This window comes from Pleurodeles waltl, chromosome 7, assembly GCF_031143425.1.
Source record: "Pleurodeles waltl isolate 20211129_DDA chromosome 7, aPleWal1.hap1.20221129, whole genome shotgun sequence".
NCBI classification, from domain to species: domain Eukaryota; kingdom Metazoa; phylum Chordata; class Amphibia; order Caudata; family Salamandridae; genus Pleurodeles; species Pleurodeles waltl.
In genome coordinates, this window is record NC_090446.1 from 1,493,727,038 (window position 1) to 1,493,754,666 (window position 27,629).

The following is a 27,629-nucleotide window of genomic DNA, read 5'->3' on the forward strand; positions in this document are numbered from 1 at the left end:
TATAGTTGATCTAAACATAATTGTCTATAATTTAACTTTCAAAATAGATAGATGGCAATTCATTAGGCACTGTTTTTTATTTATAACTCTTTATGCAGACTTTTTTTACAACTTTTGAAAAACAACTGGACATGTGTTTCAGAGTGGAGATATGTAAATCTGCACTCCCAGAGCAGAAATAATGACTGGGGGCTTTTTTGCAGGAAGACCATGGATGTGAGGTATATGACTCATCTCAGCTCTGGGAAGGTAGCTGAGGAATTCAAGGAATTTCAATAACTTTAAAGGCACCAGGGTGAGACCTATCCATTCATGGTTAAGGGGAAGAGAAGCCTTTGTTCCTTGGGCTATTTATAACAACTTCAGCACAAGCCCAGTCAGAGGCTGATATCAGAACTAGTTTAGTGTAGTTAAGGGATATCCTGCACATTTGTGATGGATTAATCCCATCCACAAAACTCCATATCAGGGCCAAAGTACCTTAAATTAGGGTTTGCTGAGAGTTGTGAGGATCTGCATCAAAGATGGGGCACACAGCCAAAGTGATGCATCCATTCCAAGGTCCAGTGAGGCTGTGATGCGAGGTCCTGTGTCATCATCAAGGATCCCATCAATGAGGGATGCGAGTGTCTGCACTGAAAATGAAGAGCTGATTCGGATCTCTGAGACAGGTACAATCCACACAGCAGCTGTGATGCATTGCATTTTCTCAGGGTTGCACCACTCAGCAGAGAAGATGCGTTGATTTCACTGGATCCACAGAGGCTGGCAGAGAACCTATTTCAAAGAGTCTAGGAGTGGGGTGACACAACTTGGCAGGGTAGACTCAAACATGGCTGAGTCTAGGTGCTTGCTTCAAGGTTGTTGGAGCCTTTTGTCTGTGAAGCTTAATCAGGAGTACAGCCAACTAGCACTTGGGGTCATTTTGGGGTCCTGGGTATAACGGATGCAGGTCCAGTGCTTTTGACCCAGGCAAGACGGTAGCAGGTCATCACATCAGGGCATCAGTCCTTCAGAGCAGCAATCCAGCAGAGTGCAGTCCTTTCAGCTGTACAGCAGTTCTTTTTTACTGCCAGAGTTTCCACAGGTCCAGAAATGTACTGAGGAGTTGGTGTCTGAGGTCCAATATTTATACCCAGTTGTGCCTTTGAAGTGGAAAGAAGCTTCTAGAGGCTTGCAGCCCTTTGTATGGAGGCAGGCCCCAGCCTATTCAAGTGTAAGTGGGGTGATGCCCAGCTCCTTCCTCCCATTCATGCACATCTAAGCACCCCATTGTATATTGCTTTCTAAGAAGAATACACAAAGCCCAACTGTCAACTACACACAGTCGTGTGACCCAGAGACAGGCACCAAATGGCCAAGGCAGAAAAATGCCAACTTTCTAAAACTGACATTATCAAAATTTTAATTTAAAATCTAACTTAAGATAAGTTAGGATGTTTCAATACAAATTCAAAGACATCAAACATGAATGAGTTACCTGTTCCCATTTGGAAGTTGCAGCTTATTAAATGTAATAGGAGAACTTCAATGTTATACTAAGGGAGAGTTCGGCCTTGCAATAGTGAAAAACAAACTTAAGAGTTTTTCAGGATATGTAAAACTAAAAAAGTACATGTCCAGTTTTTTAATTACATTGCACCCTGCTCTCTGCGCTGTCCAGGGCCTAGTAGAGGGGTAACGTATATGTAATAGAACTGAAGGTTTGGGCTTGGCAAAGGATATATTTTGCCAGGTCAACATGGCAGTGCAAGACTGCACATACAGACTGAAGAGGCAGGCCTGAGACATGTTTAAAATGCTACTTAAGTGGGTGGCGAAATCAGTGCTGCAGGCCCACTAGTAGCATTTAATTCAGAGGTCCTGAGCACAGGTAGTGCCTCTCTATTAGGGAATTAAATATGCTAAGTGGGCATAATCCAGTTCTACCATGTTTTAAGGAGAGAGCACATGCACTTTAGCACTGATTAGCAGTGGTAAAGTGTGCAGAGTCCTACAGCCAGCAAAAAGAAAGTCACCAAACATGAGGGTTGATTGAACAAAGCTAAGGGGTAAACCACGCCAAGGATGCCAGGTCTAACAGTGTTGTAACTGGACTGTGTTGTAGCTTTCCAAAAACCTGTTAAAGTTGTCTAGAAGGGGATGGGGTTTGAGACAAATTCAAGCATTTGGTATTTGAAGGATCAGAAGGTTTAATCTTCTTTTGTGTTGACTTTGGTTTGTTGGTAGTGAGCTAAACATGGAGATACGGTGGAAAAGTAATTGGTCCAATCCAGAGGTATGGATGATTTGCATTGGACTGTTTGTGATGTTGAGAATATAAAGTTGAGGACTGGACAGTATTGGCTGTGTGACATGGGCACCACGTTGAGTGTATTGATGAGGTTGAAGAGGGTATAACTTGTGGATTTTGAGCTTGTGTTGTCTGGGTGTAGGAGTTACCCAAGAGGGTGGAGTGGGCAGTCAAAAGTAGGAGGAGGAGTCAAAGGGGAAACATCTTGACAAGTGAAGGTGTAAAAGTGTCTGCCCTTCAGCAGCCACAAAATTTGAATTTCCCCACTTAGAGCTTTTCCCGCCAAATCCTACAGCTTCAGTGGGACCTCATCCAATGGAAATCCAACTTCGATAGGACTTTGCCAGATACAGCCTGTAGTCTTGCCCCACTGCAGCAATTCAACATCCATTCTGTGAAGTCAAAAGGTAAAATGTTTGACCTGGATGACCCGCTTGGATTATCCTATTTCTAATCCATCGTGGTTGGTCTCACATTGTGCCTAAGTCATCCGCAACAGTGACTTCTGATTGGTGCTTTACTTTTTCTTGGTACTTTTTCTTCAAAGATATTAAAAATTCACACCTCTCCATCTCATTACTTGATTTTAGTCATTTTAAAATTATTTTTCTTCCTGTAGTTTTTTTTTGTGAACTAGTTTTTACTTTTAGAATTTGTTTGTGGGATTTTTCTTTTGTTGTGTTTTGACTTTTTAATTGTTTTGTTACTGCTAACTATGTTTGCCTAAGCCTGACTGCTCTGTGCTGTAGCTGCAGAGCTTGAGCGCAGGTTTATTTATTGAACATGTGTTTTGTACCTGACTGGGTTTTGGACTTATTACTCGGGTAGGACTCACATCCTTCCCAACTAACAACCGAATTTCTTAGATTGGGATATTTCCTTATCTTTGAAGTGTGGTGCAGGTGGTTGCTACCACCCAAGAGATATGAAGATATACACCATATATTAAGTTAATTGAGAGGATGTCAGACTAATTATCAAATGGCATCTATATGTCACACAAGCTGTCAACGCACAGCAACATGGCAGATTAGAGTACATTAAGAGAAATTCCATCTTTCCATGAACTTGACACAAAGGCAATAGGAGCTACTACCCATCCCTCATTACAGCATGCCAATCGACATTATCTCTAGCTAGTGCAGCAGTAGATTTATGAAAAGGATACCTTTTCTTAAAGAAACCAAAACTACACACCTCATTCCTCTGCAGAGGTGCAAAGTGAATATACAGAACAAAGAGATGGTTATGATTGACATTAGATGAAGGAGATCTTAATAATGATAGACATGTGATTATCCTTGTTCTCCACTTGTGGTTTTCATAAGTTAGGGCCATATGTACAAACATTTTTTGAGGTTGCAAAAGACCTAATTCACAGAATCGGGCTGTTTGTGGTTGCAAAAAACGTTTTTTAAATCTACAAAAGCCAAAATTGTGATTTAGTGAATCACAAATTGGGTTTATGAATCGGTATTTCGAAGGCGCATGTTTAGGGCGTCCCTTCCTAAAACTGATTCACAGTGGTATTTATGAATATTTCGTGACCACATCACCTCCGAGGATGTGGTAACCATTTGCAATTGGGACCACTTCCCCTTTGTGTATGTAGATGCAAATATTTTTCAGGCTCAGGCAATGGTTCCACTGCCTACTCTTAAAAAATTAAACTTAAATGTTTCATTTTTTCTCTTTAAATGCATGTGTTTCATACATTAGGAATAGCATTTTCCTAACCGCAAAGTAGGTAATCCCTATTCGTGAAATGTGTACATTTGGTCCCATATGACTAAACTGTTTGTGGTGCTTTGAGTGAATTTCTGCTTCGCTGTATACAAAATAGTTTATGCATTAATAGACTATTTTGATAAATTGAGTACCTTAGTAAAACTTTCTATTCACAGTTTCTATAAATAAAGGGCTAAATATAAAAACAAGGCGTTGCCATGCGTCCCATTCCCAACTTTACTTTGCTATTCTCTGTGATTGTATCCCATTCTGCTTCCCAGGCAGGTTTTCACATTTTTTCATTTGAATGAGATCCTAGAAATATACCTGTTTTCATACATGCTTCAGATTTACTGCACTGGTGTGAAACTCGATGGTCCTTTCATACAAACCATAAGTGACAAGACTGTATGAGTCATTGGTGCCATCTCACTGCTGTAGCCTGTGTTGCCCTCTACCATCTGTTGTGAAATAATTTCCGCTTAGATACTTATCTCAAAAAACCTATCTCATTGCTGTTCAGCTCACTCTAATTTCACAAAGACTCCTAAGACCTCACAACAGGAGCTCTCCAGGGACTTGTTCACTGCTGGAGCCACAAGCAAAGGTGAGTGACTCCAAACAGAGTTGAAAATTGAGGAAACAGAAGAAGAGGGAAGAGTTTACGGAGGTGTCAAGGTGGAAAGATAGAAAGGATAAACCAAATGGGTGGAGAACAAAGGAGAGCCACAGGGAATGACAACAATGGGCACAATGTCTGCCTAAGTGCTGTGTGTGTGTGGGTGTGTGTGTGAGTGTGTTTGTGTGTGTAGGTGTGCGTGTGTGTGTGTTCTTGTGCACATGCGCACATGTGTGTAAGCACGGTGGGCCTTTTGCTGTCGTGGGTGAAAATGAGTGTCTGCTCCTCACAAATCACACTTCCATAGGAGTACATACACGTGCACAAGCCCACACAAACACTGGACCTAGGTGAAGTTTTCTTATGCCTGCAAAAAGTAAGGCCCTCATTATAACTTTGGCGGTCTATTTCTTAGACCGCCGAAGTGACGCCCGCCACATGACCACCAGTGTTGGTGGTCTTCAGACCGCCATATTATGACTGCTGGCTGCTCTCAGCCGCTATATCATGGGCAAGCCGCCAGCAGCCATATTGGTGGTCGTCGGTCTATTGGAGCTTGCTCTGTCACCACCACCACGTCACCACAACACTGCCCGCCGTATTACAACATTGTTGATGGCGTGGCGGTGTTGTGTTGGCGTGGCGCTGGCGGGGGAGCAAGCGTCATGGACCCCGCTCCCTCCCAGATGACCACCGCGGCCACCAGGTAAGGTGCTTGACCAAAAGGGGAGGAGGGTGTTGAGTGTTGTGTGTGTGAATGGGGGTGTGTGTGTATGAATGGAGGTGGGTGGAGGAGTGTTATGTGTGTTTGTGTGTTTGTGTGCATGTGTGTGCAAGCGTCTGTGTGCTTGTGTGAATGCATGTATGCGGGGCTGGGGGGAGTCTGTGTGCATGTATGCGGGGGTGGGGGGGTATTGTGGCCATGTGTGTATGTGTGTGTGAATGAGTAAGTGTGGATGTGTGTGCGTGCATGTATTCAAGTGTGGTGAGTGCGTGTGTGGATGGGGTGGGGGGTACAGAACGGGGATCGGGGTGGGGGTACAGAATGGGGATCAGGGAGGGAGGGCGTCGCTGCTTGGGGGTGTGGGGGGGCTTCTGATGGGGTCAGGGGTGGGGGCTCCTACATGGAGGGGATGTTGGGGAGTCCTGTTGTGGCGACAGAAATGAGTATTCCTGTCGCTAGTATCCTTACTGCCAGGGATTTCATGGCGTGACTGCGGCCACGGAATCCATGGCCGTAAGGATACTCAAAATACCGCAGGCAGTGTTAGGTGGACTGCCGGGTCGAAGGTGGTCAACCTTCAGCCAGGTGGTACCACTCCCCTGGCGGTACAGGTGGTGAACTGGCTGCGATGCAGCCAGTTCAGTAGCAATGTCATAATTTGGCGGTCCTGCACCACTACTATGTCACCGTTCTGGCTGCCACCACTGGTGTGGCGTGGCGGGGCAGAACCGCCAGGGTCATAATGACCCCCTACGTTTCTTTTGTTATGTGAATTTTGTAAAATATTGTAACATTTGTGGGACACATTTCTCACTGAGCCACAATATCTCACTGATTCCTCGTCACTCTGGAATGCAAGGTTTGCCTCTATTTTCAGTTATCACTCACACAACAAACCTCGCCTAATGCACACATAAGCAAACAAACCAGTTATTTATTTAATGTAAATATTGCCGCCTTAACTAGGACTATTAGCAGAAAATACATCTCATGTTACTTGCAGACTTCAAATTAAAAAAAACATCTACCCTCATGCCTGTTGATCAACCATCACTTACAGCAAACCATGTGCCCATCACCACCAGCCATGTCTCATCATGCTTTCCAATGCCTGCTGCACAGCTCGCATGCTTTCACAGGTTATACTCTCTTAAAATTTTGCTGATAGACTTATTTGAACATTATGTTGAAATGGCTTTATTATATAAAAGAATAATTGAGCTTACTATGGATGATGTTACTCAGTGCCTAAAGCATGCTCTTCACATTTTTATAGAGGTAATAGTTTTGTGTCAATATTCAGGTAAGGGTGATCGGTTACTGATCACAGCCATCACTATAATAATAATAATAATAATAATAATAATAATAATAATAATAATAATAATGATAATATGATCTATGAAGTGCATGGAGTGTTCCAGCGCTACGTAACAGTGAGTCAGTAACCTGATAAAGACTATGGCCGCCTATTTGTTGTGCCAGCTTAAAAACCGAGGTTTTTAACTTTTTCTGGAACAATAGTTCAGAAGATTCCTGTCTAATCGACAAAGGCAGGGAATTCCAACATTTTGCTGCTAGGAAAGTGAAAGAGCATCCTCCAACCGCTGCCTTTTTGCTGTTAAAAAAGAACTTGCAGATCATAAGTTCCTAACTGGAACATAAGAATTCAGAATATGGTGAAAGTAACAAGGACCTTTGTTTCTCATGATCCTATGACAAAAACACAAGGCTTTGAAAGTAAGCCATTTTTCAAGTGGTAGCCAATGCAGTTTTAACAAAGGCATACCCAAGGACGCTTGCCTACAGATGTTCAGAAGCAGCCAGGCTGCCGGCGTTGTGCAGCCACTGAATTCTCATCAGCAGGGTTTTTCTTATTCCTAAATAGAGAACATTGCAATAGTCCAACCTTGAAATGACCAAGGCCTGCACCACTGTCTTCCTAGCCACCTCAGGGAAAAACCTAAGAATTTTATTACGAACTGATAGGATCCCAACACACTTACCAGCTAAGCTGTTATCTGGTTATCAAATAACAATTTATCATTGACCCAGATAACCAGACTCTTAACTGTTGGTTTTGGGGAAGGTAAAAGGCCAAGTTATTCAGGCCAACAAGCAGAAGATCAGAAAAATGCTGGTTTCCTACAATGAGCACCTCCATTTTCCCACCATTCAACTTAAGGCAATTCATGTCCCTCCATAGGGCCACCTCCACTAGGCCCACCTGCAAGCGTACAGCAGACTCTAGTTTCCTGAGACAGATTGATGACCAACTGAGTATCATTTGCGTGCAAGATAATGTTAAAACTGTGACACTCGATGATGTCAGCCAGGGAGAACCTGTAAAGATTGAATAATGTGGGACTCAAAGAAGAGCCGTGAGGCACCCCCTGCTGCAAGGATGAAGTATCAGCCTTTAGTCATTTTAATCACCCCACTTAAAATTGTGACAGGGACAAGGGCATAAGATGAATGAGACGAAAGACTTTTGCCACCCCTTACCTCCAGCCAGAGCAATCAAATACATAGAAGAGACAGGCTAAATGGCCATCAGTGCGCATGTGTGTGTGTGTGCATGTGGGTGTGGGGAAGTTAGGTTTTTCACTTGCGTTTGGTGTATTGTAAATGTGGATTGTTAACTGTTAACTAAGAGTAGTATGGCTTCTGATTGTTTCAAAAGGGCACTGTGGTTGTACTTCAATACGTCTTTTGTATATGGCAGTATAACATTGTATTACTTAGGTTTTATGTTACTTTCCTACACCAAGTTAATCTTCTTTGCATAGGTGTTCCTGAAACTCAGAGCCCGGCACAGAAAGGAAGAACGTGCTACCAAAATGACATATGTTTTATAGAGATGCCAAACGAATACTAAATATTCAATTGCAAGCCTACAAGTGTAGGCTTCTCGCGAGTGTTGTTTGCTTGGAGTGCTCATGTATTAAAATGAATACTAATTAATTATTAATTAATAATATTATTAATTAACAATACATTAATGTATTTAAATGCAGTAGATGTAAAAAGAGCAGCAATTCACTGAATTACCCTTTAGCACTTGCAGCAAAAGTTACCAAACGTATGAGTAGCAATTAACAATTGAAACAGTGTTAATCTTCAGTCAACGGAAACATAGCCCCTTGCATTCACTTGAAGACATAGAGGAAGCATGTTTCAAAGAAACCAAGCCAAGTAAGATAATTATCTTTTGGCCCCTTGCCACAAGCCTCTCACAAAAGAGACTATCACCAGGGCCGGCTTTAGGATTGGTGGCGCCCTGTGCGACAGTTTATTGTGGCACCCCCCACCCCATGACCTCCTCCTCGGTTTCACTCACTACCACCCAGCAAATGTACCCCTCATCTCTCCATCGCTCCCCTTTCACATACATTCATGTGTTTTAAAGCACGTGTAAAGGCTGACTTTACTAATCCTCTCAGCTAGCCACTTAAAATATTGGGGCATATTTAAGAGCCCCTACCGCCATTCTAACAGCACATTAGCGCCATTTTTTCACGCTAATTCACATCAGACAGATTTCTTTGCGTCATTTTTTTCCGGCACTTTTAACACCTGCTCAGAGCAGATGTTAAAAGGAGACTTCTGTTGCTTACAATGGGCCTCTGTGTGCTTTGCAGGATTAGCGTTAACATTTTTTATGCTAATCCTGCAAAGCGCTGGATTAGCGTAAAAAATTCTGACGCTAGTCCCATAACTACCATCATGGTGCGCCGTATTTTAAATATGACACATACATGGTGGCGTTAGCGGGGGTGCTAAGGGGCGCAAGAAAAGTGGCGCAGCACTGTGTGCAGCACCACTTCTTTCAAATATTCCCCATAGAGCAGTGCTTAATTTGTAAATAAAAAGGTGCCGGTGCCCAAGGACCTTCTTATAAACACACAAGTGCTGCAATTAAGGGCCGTATTTATACTCCGTTTGCGCCGAATTTGCGTCGTTTTTTTCGACGCAAATTCGACGCTAAACTAACGCCAACTAACGCCATATTTATACTATGGCGTTAGAGGCGTATAGCGCCAAAGTTCCCGGAATGTGCGTCATTTTTTAGCGTGAACCCCTTCCTTGCGTTAATGATATGCAAGGGAGGCGTTCCCGTCTAAAAAATGACTCCCAGGCCTTTACGTGGTATTTATACTCCCGGGCAAAAGAGACGCCCGGGAGTGGGCGTGGCTAAAAACGGCGCATTTGCGCCGCTTTTTAACGCCTGGGTCAGGCATGGCGTTAAGGGACAAGTGGGCTCAAAATGAGCCCAGAGTGCCCTCCCCTGCCCCCAGGGACCCCCCCTGCCACCCTTGCCCACCCCAGGAGGACACCCAAGGCTGGAGGGACCCACCCCAGGGACATTCAGGTAAGTTCAGGTAAGTATTTTTTTATTTTTTTTTAATAATTTTTTGTGGCATAGGGGGGCCTGATTTGTGCCCCCCTACATGCCACTATGCCCAATGACCATGCCCAGGGGACAGAAGTCCCCTGGGCATGGCCATTGGGCAAGGGGGCATGACTCCTATCTTTACAATGATAGGAGTCATGTTGATGGGGGATGGGCGTCGAAAATAAATGGCGCAAGTCGGGTTACGATGATTTTTTCGACGTAACCTGACTTGCCCCATTTTAAGACGCCCATGCGCCATTTTCCCCCTTCGCCGGCGCTGCCTTGTGTACGTGGTTTTTCTCGCGCACACCAGGCAGCGCCGGTCTGCTTGCGCCGGCTAACGCCATTCCATAAATACGGCGCCCGCATGGCGCTTCAGAATGGCGTTAGCCGGCGCAAAACTTTTTGACGCTAAACTGCGTTAGCGCAGTTTAGCGTCAAAAAGTATAAATATGGGCCTAAATGTGTGAACACAGAATACAGAGGCAGCGTAATCCTGAAGCCATCTCGGGCCTCTTCAATCCATTTACAGGCACTCCCTGCCCCTTCAGCTCACTCTTGCAGATTTCAGCTTTTTCCCATTGTGATGATTTTTAGATTTTCTCTTCCTCCGTCTTTCCCAATTGTGTCTTTTTCTCACAGTAAATGCTTGAGGCAGAAAAATAAGCGCCAGCCCTAAAAAATAAGTGCAGGTGCTCCGCACCGGAAACAGCAAGCACAAGTTAAGCACTGCCATAGGGGCATATTTAAGAGCTCCCTAGTGCCATTATAACACCATATTAGTGTCATTATTTTACACTAATGTGGCATTGGAAGGCCTTAAACGTTTGCCATATTTACAAAGAGGCGCAATGCATTTATTGCGCCACTTTGTAACCCTTTGCGCTACATTATGCCTGCCCCAGGCATAATGTATGCAAGGGTGGCATTCCCCCGTTAGAGGGGCCAAAAAAGTGACACAAAGAAATCTACCAGATTTCTGTGCGTCATTTTTTTCCAGCACCTTTAACACCTGCTTAGAGCAGGTATTAAAAGGAGGCTTCCATTGGTTACAATGGGCCTCTGGGTGCTTTGCAAAATTAGGGTCAACATTTTTTACGCTAATCCGACACAGCACCGGAATAGCATAAAAAATACTGACGCTAGTCCCCTAACTACCACCATGGTGCACAGTATTTTAAATATGAAGCACACATGGTGGCATTAGGGGGGGCGCTGAGGGGTGCAAGAAAAGTGGTGCTGCACTGTGTTCAGTGCCCCTTTTCTTAAATATGCCCCATAGTTCTGTGTTTTGCAGCAGGTATATTAACCCTCTATGCTACCTTATGTTGAGTCAAAGCTGCAAACAGGCAAAACTCCCATCTCTCTCTCTAGCAGGAACATTAATCCCAAGAGATATCTTGACATTTTAATTGTTTCTTGAAGGCTGGACACACAAGGAACTTTTCAGCAGATGCTTTTAAATCACAAGTTTCGGACGTTATTGCTAAACACAGTGCCCCCTCGAGGTCAGCGCCCTGTGCGGTTGCACTGCACGCACCGCCCAAAAGCCGGCCCTGACTATCAGCAAGTTACATCTCCTGATCACAAGAGCTTGCAGACTCATCACAAAACCGTTTCTCCAAGGGTTGTATTCCTAGGACGTGGAAACAGAGACTAGGAGACTGAGTACATATTGCACTTTCCTGGGGAAAAGGTAAAATTCCATTCAATTTTACCACTACATTGAGGTAAATCTGCAGCAGTACTGTGCAATTACAAGTATAAAAGGTGGAGAACCCCGGGGAGCTGCTTTATCCAACCCTATCACCACACAGAATTCGTAATTCCATAGAAGATGAATGCATGCATTTACCACCTGCTCTGAGTTAGGACATGTGTGTGGGGTGGTGAGGTGATGAGGCTGACAGTAGTGGGGGAGGAATGAGGAAGGTCTTTTTTTTCTAGCAGTGGACCTAACTCAGGTATGAGGTATGGTTCCATAGATGGAGAAACAGTAGTTTGGAAAAAAGAAACCTGCTTTACTCTGAACCAGGTGGAGCAAAATTCGATTCGATAATTTTGCTCCATCTGACTTGGAATCCTTACCACAGTGGTATTTTGAGTATTTCAAGCAACCTGCCATCCCACCAGGGTAGCAGAGGTAACAACCTCTGTTGCCTCATGGAGTAACCTGGAGCTCTATTTATATATCTTCAGCAAACTGGCAGAGATCTTTGGGCCTTCAAAGGATTCACCATGGTGTGCCTTCAAAGGAGCCAACACCACACCTGCTCATCAGGTGGCACTGAAAGTTTGATGTGTGGCCTCCATGTTTCACGATACTACTGAGGAAACTTTTTTTCTGTATCAAAAACAAAACGCTAATGGCCCCAACACCGTGGTAATATTCTCCCATGGCATGGGGGTCATCTTTTTCTCTTAAAGACCACCAGGCAGTTTTTGGCACTCCCAAACATGTACAAGCATGTCAGAAAGTCTGCCCTAATTGGACAGGATGGTTTTGAGATAATTAGGGGCATATTTAAGAGCCGCTAGCGCCATTCTAATGACACATTGGCGTCATTTATTTGACACTAATGGTGCGTTTGAAGCCCAAAAACGCTGTGCCATAATTACAAAGTGGCGCAATGCATGCATTGCACCACTTTGTATCCCTTTGCGCTACATTATGCCTGCGCCAGGCATAATGTATGCAAAGGGGGTGATTTCTTTGCATCAATTTTTTTGGCACTTTTAACACCTGCTCAAAGCTGGCATTAAAAGGAGGCACACTATTGATTACAATGGGCCTCAACGAGCTTTGCAGGATTAGCGTCAACATTTTTTATGCTAATCCTGCAAAGCTCCAGACTAGCATCCACAATTCTGACACTAGTCCCCGAACTACCTCCATGGTGCACTGTATTTTAAATACGGCACACACATGGTGGGATTAGTAGGGTGGTAAGGGGTGCAAAAATAGTGGGGAAGCACTTTGTACAGCGCCACTTTTCTTAAATAAGCCCTTTAGACTGATGGACCAATATCCGTACAGCTGTTGGTCTAAGTTCAGGATGGCAGAGCCTGAGGGGGCTTTGCTGGAAACAATGTGATGGTTTGCCCAATGCTAATTACAGCAGGTGAACCAGTGGTCTAAATAAGCCCCTACGGCCAGAACAAGTGCTCAGTAGAACGATGATCTCCATCATGCAAGGATATGTGATTTCCCTTCGCTACCCCTGTCAGTTTGGTGACTCGAGGTCCAGAAGACAGATTGATGTTTTTCCAATCCTGAAGTTAGGTGCCCAGACTCTTTTGTTAGTCTCCTAGTTGAGAGCTCAACAAACAAATTGCTCCTGAAGGCATGCTTTTAGCTGCAGTCTTCATTACGAGGGTAGTGAAAATCCTGATTAGTGCGGAAACAGGAACATTCCACCTAATTTGGTATAATGATGTTTGTGGTTATTTTGCATCTTTTGGTTTTAGCCTAGACTGATTTCTCGTGGTAAAATCAACCAACATTTGTCCTGGGGAAAGGGCCAAGAATGAGACTGTCTAATCCAGGTAGCTTTACTAGAATTGCAGGTAAAATGTAAGCATTTAGCACATTAATAATAGTAGAATAAGAATAGCAATGAAAAGCATCTATTTATATATATATATATATATATATAGGCAAAGAATTAATTGACAGATATGTCTTGATTAACTGTACACTAAAATGCATTGCACTACAATATTCAGGAATACTTCAGATAAGCTTTGATATACTGCACACCAAAATGCATGTTTCAATTACTGCAGCAGGCTCTCACTACGATGTTCAGGAGGCAATATATAAACAAACTAAATACTTCTGATAAGCTTTGATTTACTGCACACCCAAATGCATGTTTCAGTTATTGCAGCAGTTCACACTAATAGGTTTAGAAAACAGAATAAAAAAAATGAGTTGAACACTTCAGGTTATAAACACAGTGCAGGCATAAATAATCAGTCATAATAATAGAGCAGAGAAACAAAGGTGTTTTATCCCTGTGTGGAAACTTAACTTAATCCACGACATGCTGGGGAGCCCTCTACCACCTGCTTGGACCTCTCTCCCCCTCAAGCACCACGAGCAAACAGGGAGGCAGCGCTGGGCCATGGCAGCTTCCACAATTCCATCTGCGAGCTTTCAAATCCCTCACACACAGTTCAGTGCTTAAATAACTCGAAGCTTTTATTCTATCTCATTCTGGCATTTTCTAGCTAATGTTATCAGTACTTGTCTGCTCTGCTCTGCTCCAGCCTTTGTTTGCATTCAATCTTCTCCCTGTACTCGTTCTCAAGGTTGAGACGGAGTCTTCTACACAAACAAGTGTGAAAATAATATCATGAACTTTTCCACGATGTCTGGGAAGGTGGTTTCAACAGGCATCACGCTCATCTACACTGCTCAAGCTAATTAACCCTTTGCGTTACAATGTCTTCCGCAACTTTCCCTAAATACTGAACACTCCACCCCTTAGATGAGCGTGATGCATGTTGAAACGGATATCATTTGCTTTGAAATTCCGCTAGCTAGGTTGCTACTAATACTGGTCAACGTTATTCTAAGCGCTTGCATCTTTAGTATGAAAACTGCTTTGTGCATACATATAGTCTATATAGTATAGTCATTAGCGTAACACAAACAATCAATAACCAAATTAGCTGTTGTAACACTATAGTTAGCGTCTTTATAGCTCCTAGTGCCCAGCCTAAGAAGATGTCATACCAATGATGCTCAGTTATTTGCTGGATGCATGAAGCAGTGTGCATAAGCTGTTTAGTGTTTATGGTCATCAGTATGGCTGTATCCTTGGTGTATTTAGCTGACATATCAAGTTTATCAAAGGTAACTTGTGCGTAGTGCCTGATTGCCTCTTATCTGGGTAGCTTAACAACAAGCAAGATGTTCCACTCTAACTGCGCACGCATTTGCGTCTGTAATGTGGTTATGGTGAACTTGGTCAGTACAAGATGTGAGTGCTTATGTCAATAATGCTGGTAAACTCTCTGTTCCTATCTGATATAAGTCTGTGCCATTAATAGTATAACCATTCACATTCTCCTGGTATTGGGTGAAGGCATGGGTCTAGCGCCCGTCCAATGTGGGTACATACTCACCCCTTAGACCAATCTGCACATCTAGTGGGATCTACGGTGTGATTTGTTTGATCAATCCATTTTTGTTAGTGTGAGGTATCCACCATTCTTCACCTATTACTACGGGGAGCAATATAAAGGGGCACCATATTTCAGGGGGAAGATTACTTCTAGCTATATCAAAATGAGCATAACACATCTCTCCCTCACAATGGAATTGTATAGGCTTTATCCCATATTTCCTCAGGCAAATGCAATTGTTGTCTCTAATATTCACCTTGAAGCTGTCCCCATTCCGCTTTGAAGTCTACATACTGTTGATTAACAATACTTTGACATAGTATGCACTGAATTCTTCCAGACATTGTTTGGGTGCTTTGAAAGCTTTTTCCAAATTGTTCATAAGTGAAATTATGCCATTGCCAATCACGATACAACCCATGCAGGACTTTCCATACTTCTTGTTAGTGTGTAGGCCCCCATTGAGAAATTATTTTTATGGCCTCTTCTGTACTATATCCTGTAGAAGATAGCATGTTCCTAATGGCTTCAACATCCAAAGAATTCAGGGCCCCTACCCCGATTCCGGTAGCCCAAGCTATCAAGGACCCTAGATCTCTTCTACTGCGTAACTTTAGCAAGGGCCATAACTGTAGTGTCCATGGTGTGTAGAGACATTCCCCTTGGCAATAGTTATTTGTAACACAATATGGTTAATTATGCTTGCATGCAGGACCTGCTCACATCCTATTCTATATTGCATTATAGTAACGTTGCTTAAGTTGTTAACCATGCGTCTTTCGGTTATATAAAACATGAAGGCTGGTATCCTATTGTTCATTGTAACAACCACCATGTGTCCTGGTATCACAATATTTACATATCATGTTTAGCATGTAACTCAAAGCCTATACTGTTGCTGGCGTCCTCTCCACCTTGTTCAGTCCGTTGGCATGTCGGATTTGCTGTCCAGTTACCTTCCAGGTCGCTTTGGCAGCCATCCACTTGCCTCCAGGTACCTCCACGTTGCAAAGTAAAATATTTCCATGGTCATCAGTTATGTTAGCTGCTTGAGTTGCACAAATGACAGGACAGACTATATTCGGTCGGACTCATACACTTTTCCCGGTTATAATCATGAATCACGTCATCGATGCAGATGTCATCATTTACGACCGTGGGGTAAGTCTCACTGCAAGTACAAATACAGGTACATTTGAGTTCTTTAAAAGTATAATATACGTACTCCCCACCCCTTGACTCAATAGCTCTCCTGCCGCTGGCTTTTTTTTTTTTTTTCCTGGATGGTTCACCCATACTTTTCTTCCTGTGCTTCCAAATCCTCCCTCACCTCTCTGGGTGTTATCGGGGGGCAGATCTTTCTTCCATGTGGGGAGTATATACGCTTGTTCACAAATCAATTGGGCAAGTCTGTCATGTGCTTGATACGATACAGTAGCATCTCCTTGGTTCAATAATACTACTTTAACCTCTCCTCTAAAATCTGGGTCTATGACTCCCCCTAGCACCGACACTCCCTTGATGGCTAGACTGGATCGAGGGGCAATTCTACCATATGTTCCGGATGGTAGTCTCACTCCTATTCCTAGGGGAATAGTCTTCACCTGTCCTACGGGTATTTCTCCATCCTCTGGCGCAAACAGGTCCAGTCCTATACTGCCAGAAGTAGCCTGTAAAGGTAATCGAGCTCGAGGGTCTGTTTTCCAGACAATCATTGTGTGGGTGATTTCTTTATCATGCCCTGTCATCCGAATGAAAGGAGTCTGCTGCCCGACTAGTCTATTGTTCAATTCAAACAAGGCTTTGTCTAAATTACTACTCCATCCTTTTATAGTCTGGTGTGCTCATAACTTTTTTAGCTGCTCTTTCAACAGTCCGTTGTATCTCTCAATCATGCCTGCAGCTTGTGGATAATAACTAAGGTGTAAAATCCACTGAATTCCCTGTTCCTGCGCCCAATCCTGCACTATTTTCCCTGCAAAGTGTGTGCCCCTATCTGTTTGGATTTCATCATGTGCCCCATAATGTTTTATCAGGTCGTTTAGCCCTCGTAAAGTGGACTTTTGGTCTGCAGACTTACAGGCATACCCAACATAAGGCCAGAGTAGGTGTCCACCATGGTCAATACGTATCTTTTTCCTCCTTCCTTTGGTAGCGGCCCGATATAGTCCAATTGCCACACAGTAGTAGTTGCAGTTCCTCTTCTGAGATGGCCGCCAGGCTTCTTTTGCAAGGGCATTTGTCTAATCCGGTTGCATGTGTGATACTCCTTTACTGCTTTTTGCACTTGTTCTTTAGTGGCTGTAATTTGTCGTAGCTGTGCCCATGCATAAGTGCCATTCTCTCCTGGATGTCCGGATGTTGCATGGGCCCTGTTTGCTAAAGCGGCTTCAGCTTCCTCCTTGATGACCACTGTTCGTGTTTTGGCCATCTGATCTACGGTGTTGTCGAATAGAGATGCAAGTGAGGTGTCCAAAGGGCAATGGACGTCCACATGTCCCACATAGATTTGACATTTATGCCCTTTCTCCACCTCTTCCCATAGCTGCTCGCCTACCGAAATGGGAGTGCCTTTAATTTTCCATCCGTCCTTGCGCCAAGTCGGGGCCCAGCTTACTAGTCCTTGATAGGTGGCCCAGCTGTCAGTGTACACAAACGTTTTCTCCCCGATGGGGGCCTGCTCGATTACTGCTGCTACCCCCTGCAGTTCCGCAAGCTGACTTGATCCATTATTTCCTCCTCGCAGCAACAGCGTTTCTGTAGCAGGCTGGAATGCGACTGTTTGCCATTGTCTCTTTCCTTGATGGTACCGGGCGGTGCCATCTGTAAACCATGCATTTTGTTGTTCTTCTTAGGTGAGTTGTTCAAAAGGCGGGCTGTTTTAAATGGTGACTCCATCTCAAATGGCTCTGGTGAGGGGACCATTGCTTGTAAGTCCACTGCCCCCAGCATATCTTCTTGTAACTTCGATTCTCCTGCTGGCCCCGGTTCTGCCCTCTGCTGCAGATACCATTTCCACTTCACGATGGCAAACTCCTGCACTCTGCCTACTTTCTTGCCAACCCCTCCTTCTCTTGTCCAACCTAGTAAGGGGACCCATGTTTTTAAAGTGACCGGCCGATCATCAGTTATGCGTTCTATTTTTACTAAGGCCCAATCTTGTGGCACCCTCATTTTTTCCTGCCTCTGCCATAGGCTCCACATCACTACATCATCTAAATCATCCTGTACTATCATTTCCAGCTCAAACGGGTCTCCTCTGTGATGGGACCTAACGTAAAAGAATTCTGTAATGCATCTTCTGCTCCAGTGTCCCACAACCTCACCAACCATTTAAACAAAGGCTCTGCAGGCATCTGCCTTAACATACAGGTTCTCTGTAACAACTCACTCTGCGTATAATCTCCTACCAAACAAGAATTCTGTATTTGCCCGCCATTCCCTCCCTTTCCACCTTCAATTTCACCTACACGTCCTTCTCCACTTTCAACTCCACCTAGTTCTGTTACACGTACTTCCACCTCATGCTCCCAAGTATGTGGATCCCAATTTTATTTGCATACCAATGCCCTCACTTGCACAGCTAAGGGTATTTTAGGCTTCTACCTACTCTTCTGTTTGCGTATCAGTGCCCTCACTTGCACAGTTAAGGGCATTTTAGGCTTCTGCCTACTCTTCTGTTTGCGTATCAGTGCCCTCACTTGCACAGTTGAGGGCATTTTAGGCTTCTGTCTACTCTTCTGTTTTGCTACTCGTACTGCTAATGTGGTGCACCTTGCCTCCAGTTGATCACCCCGAGTCACTGCACTTTCTATTGTCTCTTTCATAAGTAACTGCCTTTCCTACAAGGCTGCAACCTCATCCCGCAGTTTTATTATCTCTGCATTGTGTGTTAATGTTTTCCCGTATTCCGTACGGAGCGCAGACAGGTAAAGCCATCTCACTTGCCCTGCTGCTTTCAGCTCCAGCTTTGCCCCTCTTAGCTTTACACTCTCAACCGCATCTTCCACTAAGAGAGGAGTCACTTTCTCATCTAACCACCACAAATTGATCTGGCTTCTGCCCCATGCTGGCTTCCGCTCTCTGCCTCACTTTTCTTATGTCCCCAAAGAGGCATTATTGACTTATACCCCACTTCTGGTAACAAATGTCTTATCCAGGTGGCTGGTTCACCTGTGCGGTATAAGTCAATAAGGACGCTCAATGAAGGACCACACGCAAATTATAAATACAATTTAGCTTTACTAGAATTGCAGGTAAAATGTAAGCATTTAGCACATTAATAATAGTAGAATAAGAATAGCAATGAAAAGCATCTATTTATATATCTATTTATATATATATATACATATATATATATATATATATATATATATATATATATATATATATATATATATATAGGCAAAGAATTAATTGACAGATATGTCTTGATTAACTGTACACTAAAATGCATTGCACTACAATATTCAGGAATACTTCAGATAAGCTTTGATGTACTGCACACCAAAATGCATGTTTCAGTTATTGCAGCAGTTCAAACTAATAGGTTTAGAAAGCAGAATAAAAAAAACGAGTTGAATACTTCAGGTTATAAACACAGTGCAGGCATAAATAATCAGTCATAATAATACAGCAGAGAAACAAAGGTGTTTTATCCCTGTGTGGAAACTTAACTTAATCCACGACATGCTGGGGAGCCCTCTACCACCTGCTTGGACCTCTCTCCCCCTCAAGCACCACGAGCAAACAGGGAGGCAGCGCTGGGCCATGGCAGCTTCCACAATTCCATCTGCGAGCTTTCAAATCCCTCACACACAGTTCAGTGCTTAAATAACTCGAAGCTTTTATTCTATCTCATTCTGGCATTTTCTAGCTAATGTTATCAGTACTTGTCTGCTCTGCTCCAGCCTTTGTTTACATTCCATCTTCTCCCTGTACTCGTTCTCAAGGTTGAGACGGAGTCTTCTACACAAACAAGTGTGAAAATAATATCATGAACTTTTCCACGATGTCTGGGAGGGGGTTTCAACAGGCATCACGCTCATCTACACTGCTCAAGCTAATTAACCCTTCGCGTTACAATGTCATCCGCAACTTTCCCTGAATACTGAACAGAGACAAAACAGCTAATTCATGTTTCAAATTTCAGGGGGAAATACCCATGATAATGTGAGACTAGTGTGAGAATGCTGCATTCAATAACTACTTCACTACACAGTACCACGATTTCTCAGTCCAATGTTAACACATCAGGATTTACAAGTATATCATGTAGAGGGTCCAGGTGGGAAATAGATCTTACTTTTCTTTATCATCTGCCAGTGCAGAGATCCTTTTCCCTCTGCAGTAGCATGTTTGGAGATGGTTCTATCTCTTTCCTTCACTGAAAGAGAAAATTCACTTGAGTAGTGATAACAAAGGAAATATCTCTGAATCCAAGGTGATCTCCACTTCCACCAGATTAGAGGGGAAGAAATGGGTTAATTTTTACTATTGCTAATGGTTATGTCTGCAGGTTTTCCCACTAATCACCACTGACCCCTCCTACTGAGGTTCAATGGACACCAACACATCATCTTAGATTTCTTTTTAACTCATTTGTAGATTTAGTATCGTCAAATTCCTCTATTCACATAATTTCAGCTTTTTCATGCTTAAAGCATTGACCCTCACTCCGCTCCTCTTTATCTTTTCAATAAGCCTCCTCATCAAGCCCTTGAGAATTGGTTTGCTGCAATGATGTCCAAGACACACAGGTCACCCTGAAGCTAGAAAACCCATGCAGGAACTACACATCTGTCATCTAAATCCATGCTTCTGAGCCTTCAACCATTTCATGTTGAGGCACAGTCTAATGCTAACCTCATTTAAAACTGAGATCCAAACATGAAGGTAATGGAAGTGTACCTACCTCTGTACATATGTTCCTACTAACCCAGGATAATTATGGTTCAATCTACAAAAGTCAGAACTCTAGGAGCATAGTCTTTGACCTTTCATTCTTCTGCCAAGTAAGTAAGCCATAACAAGAACTTTCCATGCCATGCAAACACTTCAGTACATTTTCCCCAATATCACTTTCCACTGAAACTTAGGTTACATTGTCCTCATTGTCTCTAGACTATAAACAATGGACACTTGGATCTAGCATCCCCACTCTTTGTGCACTGAAAACTTCCAACAATGCAAAACACATAAGCAAGGAAACCCTTCTACCTATGCATACAAAACCACACCAAACAATCTTTACCTACATTTCCCTGGACATCTTTTGCCAAATGCTTCTTCTTTAAGGCTCTCAACGTTGTCTACAAAGCCATCTATGGCACGGGTCCAATCTTCATCTAACGAAATCAACAAAGGTACCCACAGAATTAGTCCCTTTACTCTAGACTTCCATCACTTTTTAATAATATTCCACACAATACAGTGCAGCATCCAAAGTTGCTTCTTCATTTTATGTTAAAGAAAGAGAGCAGGACAGCGCCATATACGCAGGAATATGGGCTGCTGCTGTCATTCCTGTGCTGGCACATTTTAAAATTTTAAGCTGTAATGTGCCACGCACACATCTATAGTGCAAAGTTGTGCACATGATACCTAGAATAGGTTTTGTACTGGAAGGGTAGCTTTTCAGTACAAATTGGTATGCTTAGACATTGTTTAAACTTTTCTCACTCTGTATATGTATTGTACATTGCAACACACACAAACACAAACAAGTTTAAATGTTTAGAGAAAATAAATGTTTTCTCAAATTTTACACCTGCCGCAAGAAGGTGGAAGTTTTAGGTGTATATCATTGTCTACCTACTTGAGGTAGACAGGGCTTTGAGTCAAAAACTATGGGCGGTTGCATGGTAACACACATCTATCACCCATTTGATGCCCTCTTACCTTCTTGAAGTGAGCACAAATCAAAATTTATGGAGGTTAGAAAATACCTTGCTAAATCTGACCCTTTTTTCTAACTAATATGCTTGAAAACACAGCATAGCATGAACACATATTCAGATGTACAGGGTGTAATACGCTATATATTCCCATTGCTGAGAGAGAGGCATCATGTCTGTCATGAGCCATGGCCCCTCCCTACACTCAAAAACGGTAAAGTAAATAGCATAACATCCTATTAACACCTGTATATATACAACTTGAGCACCGCATAACACTGGATTGGACTAATGATCCACATTGCAAATGGACACTAGTAGCAGAAAGGATACACAATGTCCTTTCTCTAGCTCCCAGGCATCTTTCACCATCTCACACTCGAAATTTGGTAGAAGAGCCTCTGGGGATAAAGGAGCTCTTTTCTGGAAAATAAGCCCTCTGTCTATTCATTCCATCCTACTTCTCCTGCCTTTTAGTAAAGCAGTGAAAACCTGGCTTTTAGATGAACATTTAGAGCACCAGATTGCCCATCCTCCTACAGGACAACAATGCCAGAAGACTCCATGGGAGTAAATCATACATTCACAAGAAATATTCTGATAAAATAATAATATTAATTATACTACTACTAATAATAATAATAATAGTGATAATAATAATTTACCACATAAGTCTGCATTTCAGAGCCTTTCAAATAAATTGCTTTGTGTTGGTAGGCTTGATGACACAGTCAACAAGGATGTTTTTGTGAGCCCTAAAAGCACTAAGCACCACTGATAGTTTATGGAAGTGCAGTGTGATTTCAGGTTGACTGTGATGGAGCAAGGGTTGGATACACCAAGCGGGTTCAATTGGGTCAAAGACTCCATCTACTGACTTAGGGGGTCATTACAAGTTTGGCAGCTGGACTAGCCGACCATCAAACTCATGGGGAGGACAGCACCTCATATCGGTGATGTCCCCCAAAGCGTATTACAATGTTCCGGCCAGGCTGACCGATGAGAACATTGTATTACTCATTCCCGTCCGGGATGACCAGCGGGAACAGTGCTACCGTGGCCAATGCCATAGGACACCAGCACCATCAGAATGAGCCCTGCCAACAGTGCAGTGTGCATTCCGATGATGCTAGACAGGGGGCCCCTGCACTGGCTTTCTGCCAGCTTTTCCATCGTGGGGTCTCCACCATGGAAAGGCTGGTGGAAAGCTGAGTTGTAATCAGCCAGGCAGCGCTGAGTTCAGTGCCGCCCTGGCTAAGTACAACTCAGACCACCGTCAGCCTGTCAGGAACCATGTTCCTGGTGGGTACAGGGGTGCCCTGGTCGGTCCACCCACCAGGGTTGTGATGTGGCAGTCGGACCACCACAGATGTGATGGTTCGACTGTCACCACAAGGCTGGCTGTCCTTGGACCACAAACCTTTTAATCAGGCCCTTAGTCTTTTTTATAGAACTGAAAATCCTTCAAGCTGCATCGAAATTAGACACCTCTGCTGCAAGGTCATGCTGACAGCTCAGGAGATCTTAGAAATCCAATATGTTGAAAACAACTTTTCAAGGTTTTTGAAATAACTCCCCTGCATCACTTATAGGGCTCCTAGGACTTCAGGAGCAGCACTTATGTGGCAGGGCTCACTTCAGCACAGGCCACAACAAGGTTCTGTCAAGGTCCAGGTGGTACAGGTCAACTGGACACAACAGGAAAAAGGTGACTTGCAGTATTGCAAATCTGTAGCCACTCAGGAGGTCCATAAACTGACCCTTGGAGTCCATATCTTTGTCCTGGGAACAAGAGGAGCAGGTCCAGCCCTTCGGGCTTCTCTCAGATTAGAGACACCAGATCCAATCCTTTTTGCATCTTCTGTAGGTCCAGACTGTATTCAAAGGAATGTTCCATGGGGCTCAACATTTAGGATTTGCGCTAGTAAGTGGGTGGGGTGACTCCTGGGCACTCCATAAACAATTAGGAAAAGTTCCTGGGTGCAACCTTCTCCACTTTTGCAGCACATCTGTTTACCTTGCTGCAAACTATTGCACCATTCTGGCAAAGTCCTTCTGCCCTTAAAGGGAGCATGTGTACCAGTCAGGGATTTGTTTAGGGAACTGAGCAGTCCCCTTCTTACCAACAAACTGGTTGTGTGATGTGGTCTACCTCCCTCTGGGATGGTGGCCAACTGTCTACTTGAACCTAAAATACCTACAGCTGTCCTTTACCTGAACCCCCCCACACACTAAGCTATGAATGAGCAGGCTTCCCCTATGTTCCTTTCAGCATCATTAATTTTCTGGAGCCTCCCCAGCAGCCTTTAATGAGCTGATATGTATTACACACACCGCCCTAGTCCATCTTGTCACCAGTCCTAAGCCATTCATCTGCTCTGTGAGCAGTTTTAACACTTCATCAAGGTCAAGAACAGGACCGGGCAGCTGCTAGCAGACTAATTCAAATTAGCCTCCAGGATCTTCAGACAGGAAAAAAGTAGTTTTCTCAACGTTACAATTCCTAAATGTTTATTAAAAATCTAGCTGCACCAATATATATATATATTTTTTAAATAGTCTTTGAAAGGCTATTTTAGCCATGCCCTATCAAAAGTTACAGATTACATTTTATAATCTGTAGTTTGGCATTTTCTAGGAACCAGCTACAGATCCTGCCATTTAAAATAGAGTTGGGGGGCTAGATACTACAGGAACAGCACAATTTATTTTTTTACATGTTTCACTTTTAAATACCAGGCATCCATCCTTGTGGGAGACTAGGTGTGCTAAGGAGTTACTTGTTAATATTTAAAGGCTGGTTTTCTGCCAGTCAAAAAGGGTTATTTTGACAGGCCTAATAGCTGGTTGTTAATCTGTTTTATTCGGGCTACACATGGCAGGCCTAAAGCCAGGTTTTATAGACCAAACTGATGGGTGTCACAATGGGTGTTTTGGTCCAAAGATGACATTTCACCTTCAGGTCTTGGGTGCATTTTCACCACATACTAGGGACTTATTGAAAAGTTAAATATGTGAATCAAGGGTAAGCCAATCTAACCATGTTTAAAGGTGGTGTCCAGAGACTTTACTTTTAGTAGGGGTAAAGTAAACTGAGTTCAAAATCCAGCTAAAAGAACACGGCAAGCATTAGGGGGAAAATCCTGCTAAAGATAGTTATTTCCTTATATTTGTCAAATCCTGTAACTTAATTAAAACCATTTTTGGTTAAAGTCTAAATATACTCTCAAATTCCGGCTGTAAGGTGACGTTGAATAAAACAGAAATCTTTCCTTTAAATGCCATTGTAAGAACCACATGTATGAAGGTTCTGATTTTATGTGGACTGCAACTAAGATCAAATACCTTGGTGTTTGGTGTGCACCTAATTCCTAATTGGGTTCAATACAGAATTTATTATGCAGGTTGGTCTCCTTTATTCTGATTATGCTGTGGTGGCTAGATACAAATGAAATGATGGTTAATCCTCTCATTCTTTTTTTCTGCTGTCAATGTTTCCATAAAAATTCCTAACTATGGGCCTGATTTAAATTTTGGCGGATGGGTTACTCTATGACAACTGTGACCGAAATCCCGACTGTCCAAATATAAATTCCATTGGAAATAATCTGATTTATATTCCAGTTGATGGGATGCCCATCATCGTTCTGACGGAGTAACCCTTTCACCGAAATGTAAATAAGGCCTTATGTTTTTAAACAATTGAGACAAAGTTATTTACCTCTTTTATTATTCAGATTATGTGTTTCAATATTATGCATATATTTTAAATATATATTTTTAACTAATGTACTATCTAAAATTCACTATTAAAGTCAAAACAAACGTTCTCTCCACCACTGCCTTCATCACCACACTTTTCCTTGCCTTAGACTTTAAAATATTTTGGGCGGGTCCTTTTAATGCCGGAGGAAGCCTATAATTTATTTATTCAGAGTCCGACAGAAGAAAACAGCACTCCCCATCATCTTTGTAAAGGCTGCCATGCGGATGTATTGTGCATTATGGCTTTCCACAAGCACAACTCTGCAGTGGATCATAAGACCAGGAATATGAGCTGGTATTTCAGATATAATCAACAACTACCAGGGTATAGTTAAAGACAGTACTGTAATTTTATATTCAGCAATCCTGGGATACTAATAAAAGTACATAACATCACTTTCCCCTAATGGTCATAATGAGAATGGCACCACCAGTGACATTTCTTGCAGACCCAGAGCAATAATCAGGGCCTTAAAATTAGGGGGTACCTTCTGCACAGAAATAGCTCACTAACCAGTAGTCGCAGATGCCTACTTCTGTGCGAGTTCCTAACTTGCTTTGGCTAAATAGGAATAAAGCAGATTTTGTTCAATGAAGCTTTCTAAATGAATGGCATGTGTGTAACACTGAAGACATTCATGCATGGTGGCTGCTTACTTCCATGTTACAACATCCTTTATACTAAACATAATGGTGGTCATTATGACCTTGGCGGTCCTGCCCCGCCACGCCTGTGGTCGTGGTCAGACTGCCGACAGCGTGGCGGTGCAGGACCGCCAAATAATGACCACCTCAGTGAACTGGCTGCATTGCAGCCAGTTCACTGCCTGTTCTGCCAGGGGGGTGGGACCACCTGGCTGAAGGTTGTCCACCTTTGACCCGGCGGTCCACCTAACACTGCCCACGGTATTATGAGTATCCTTACCACCAGGGATTCTGTGACAGCAGCCCCGCACGTAATCCCTGGCGGTAAGGATACTGGTGATAGGAATACTCATTCTGTCGCCACAACAGGACTCCCCAACCCCTCCTCCATGTAGAAGCCCCCCACCCCTGACCTGATCAGAAGCCCCCCCACCCCCAAGCAGTGACACCCCCCCACCCCCGATCCCCATTCTGACCCCCGCCCCGGCCACGTTCTGGCCCCCTCATCCACACATGCACACATCACACATACATGCATACACGCACACATCCAGACATACATACATACAAACACACATACACGCACACTCATTCACACACACATACACACACAGCCACAACACCCCCTCCCTCCCCCGCATACAGGCATTCACGCAAGCACAGGCACTTGCACACACACGCACACAAACACACACAATCACGCACACAACACTCAACAACCACCTCCCCTGTCAGTACGATCACCTTACCTGGTGGTTGCGGTGGATGTCTGGGGGGTCCATGGCGCTTGTTCCACCGACTGCGCTCCGCCAACACAACACCGCCACACTGTCTACAATGTAGTAATACGGCAGGCAGTGTTGTGGTGACGTGGCAGTGGCGACGGCACAAGCTCCACTAGACCGCCGACCACCAATATGGTGAACTGACGACCGTTAATACTGGCGGTCCTGTGGCTGGCGTGACTTTGACGGTCTAAGAAATAGACCACCGATGTCATAATGAGGGCCAATGTTCCTTGAGTAATGAGAATCCTAATATGCATCCAGTGTTCCCTGTCAACGTAAGTGTAAACACTTTTAAAGCGTCACAAGAATCAGACTATGGTGTAATTTGAATCTTATGTAATATCAGTTAGAGACATGAGATTTTGACACAAAATTCGTTTAATCTGATTCGTAACCTTTTTTTGCAACAATCCTAAAACATGTCTTAGATTAATCAAAGTACTGCACACCTACTAAGTACTGAAAAAGCATTGGCGTGTATGTAGGAATGAGGAACTTCCAAATTGTGTGTGTTTTGTGTAGATTTATATATAACCTATGAGTCATACTACCTGAAGCACTATCACACACCTCACAGGCTAGCAGTGACATACTACAGGAAGCACTATCACACCTCTCACTGGTGGACTTTACTACGGATAT

The 27,629-nt window shown here is 43.4% G+C and overlaps 1 protein-coding gene across 1 annotated transcript in view; it reads left to right on the top strand.

Moving 5' to 3' along the window:
- Window positions 1–4,554: 4,554 nt before the first annotated feature.
- Window positions 4,555–27,629, top strand: part of LOC138246565 (chemerin-like receptor 1) — a 57,163-nt gene continuing 34,088 nt past the window's right edge. Inside the window, exon 1 of the mRNA XM_069201244.1 lies at window positions 4,555–4,628. The gene's annotated coding sequence lies outside the window, so the exon portion shown is untranslated. The remainder of the gene's footprint in view (window positions 4,629–27,629) is intronic.